The 2,500-nt window shown below is 38.1% G+C and overlaps 1 protein-coding gene across 1 annotated transcript in view; it reads right to left on the bottom strand.

The window, feature by feature from the left end:
• Positions 1 to 2,500, bottom strand: part of lama2 (laminin, alpha 2) — a 268,929-nt gene that overhangs the window by 168,151 nt on the left and 98,278 nt on the right. The gene's annotated exons all lie outside the window — the stretch shown is intronic.

The following is a 2,500-nucleotide window of genomic DNA, read 5'->3' as shown; positions in this document are numbered from 1 at the left end:
TAATAAAACGGAAAAGTTTTCTTTGGGAGCTATTTTGCCTCACAACACCCCGTCTCAGTCATCAGGCAGTGAGTTCAGATCCATCTCATGTAGGAACTTTCTGTGAGGAGCTTTTAGAGGGGGACGTCTGGTTCCCATCACCACCACTAAGAACAGCTCTGACTCTGTAAGTTTATCTAGAACGGAGTGTTTCACACCAAACCGCTCTGAACCGCTCTGATTACATCTCAACCACTTACTTAAGCACAAATATTGAAAAAATTTTTTTAAATAATTTCCCCTGCAACTCCTTTGTATGATGTTGCCTCAGGGCAACAAACTCGTTTTCCTCACTTTACAATAACATTACAGACATTTGAAGACAGCGGCAGGATTAACAGTAAAAGGAAGAGTTTGAGCAGGTCCATAAAAAGCTGTACTTGGTCATATTTCTCTCACTGCGCGCGTTTAAACCTTTCTTTAATATTCAGTATCATTTTTTTGTAATGAGAATTTGCAGAAACATGTTTGTTGCCTAGAAGCAACGCTGTCCGACAGAGGACTGGACTTAGCCACATCTCACCACTTCAGGGAACACAGCTCTGTATCATTTCTTCCCATTTTCACACAATGTTGCCTCGAGGCAACAAACTCCAAAAGAACCCCTGCATCATTTTCCTTTTAATGTATTTGAATTTAATAATCAGGTCCAACAAGACAAATGAAGGAGCATTTTATGTAAGATGTTTACGTTCTCATGATGTGGGCAGTGCAGGGTTAAGTTCTAGCTATTAACCAGGTAAGTGTGAGGTAGCTGCAAAGTTCTAGCTAATTATCTGATCAGTATTTAGAGTGATATTTACACTAAATTTCACTGAAATGGTGCATGTTTTAATAAGAAAGTGCATCTTAAAAAATCCCAAGTACCAGGTACACACTTAAAAGAGATGGTTCTTCAGGGGTTCCTTAGTAAAAAAAAAAGCTCTATATAGAACCATGAACTCTCAAAGAACCCTTTGCATGATTCATGGTTCTTTGCATGGTGGATCTTAAGGCTAACGGAGAATGCGCTTTATGTGGTTCGATATATATAACCATAATGAAAAGGGTTCTACATAGCACCAAAAAAGGTTCTTCTATCATTACAGGCTTGACACTGTAACAATAGAAGAACCTTTTTGGGTGCTAGAACCATTTACAACACATTCTCTGTCAAACTGAAGAACATTTAATGATATAAAGAACCAGTTGATCATACAAAAGGTTCTTTGAGTGTTCATGGTTCAATATAGAACCATTTTATTTACTAAAGAACCCCTGAAGAACCATCATTTTAAGAGTGTAGATATATTGAGCGCAAATGTAGAAATACTATAAATGATTCAACATCTGTGAATTATTCAGTATCTACTATAATTTATTCAGTATCTAATATAAATTATTCAGTCACTTCTACAAATCATTCAGTATCTATTATGAATTGTTCAGTATCTACTATAATTTATTCAGTATCTACTATGAATTGTTCAGTATCTACTATGAATGATTCAGTATCAAATATGAATGATTCAGTAACTTCTATGAATTATTCAGTATCTATTATGACCAATATGAAATATACAGTAACTATCACAACTTCTCCTGCATTATTCTGTATCTACTATGAATTATTGTGGATATTCCATAAATGATTAATTGACTGTTATGATTCCTTATATACTATTAATTATTTCTTGAATATTTTGAATTATTCAGCAGCTATTAGCATATATATTTAGGCCCTTAAAGCAGACATTAAAAGTTCAAAGGACTAAACAGACGCATCAAAGGAGAGTTAATAATCTCCGTGTTAGTGTTATGTGAATATTAGCGTGTGCTAATGCTAAACACTCCCAACCCAGACACATAAACACTCTGAGAGAGATGAGAGTCCAGGCCTTTAGCTAAACGATCTGTTTAACCGCAGCTCAGGAGTTCATCTGAGATTGATTACTAGCATTTAAGGACACACACACACACACACACACACACACACACACACAGCCCAGTGGGCAGTGATTAAAGTTAGCCGAGCTTTGAAGGGAGAATTCAAGGTCAGGTTAATTGCGCAGACGGACACATGCACACCTCAAACTGCCCCACTGTCCTTGTTTCCCCCCCAACACACCATTAACTTCTGACCTTTACACACTCCTGCACTCAGGGTGGTGGTGGTGTGTGTGTGTGTGTGTGTGTGTGTGTGTGTATGTGTGTGTTGTGTGTTTATTGCTAAGTGAGGCTGAATCTCTCTAATCACCCAGAGAACTGATAAAGGGAGACTAATGAACACAAACACAGGGATGTGGGGAGTTTTGGGGCGGGGGGGGGGGCACTGAGGGGGCTTTCCTAGTCTTGTGAAGCCAGACAAAATATATCTGTGTCTGTATTTTTGTGATGATCCAGCTCAGAAATCCAGTTCAAACTCCGTGAATCCGTAGAGCCAACCTTTCCATTCCCTCTCATCACAAGATCATACGAGACT

Source organism: Pygocentrus nattereri, chromosome 4, assembly GCF_015220715.1.
Source record: "Pygocentrus nattereri isolate fPygNat1 chromosome 4, fPygNat1.pri, whole genome shotgun sequence".
NCBI lineage: Eukaryota > Metazoa > Chordata > Actinopteri > Characiformes > Serrasalmidae > Pygocentrus > Pygocentrus nattereri.
Note: the sequence above shows the minus strand (reverse complement) of the source record. Positions and strands in the feature narration are given on the sequence as shown.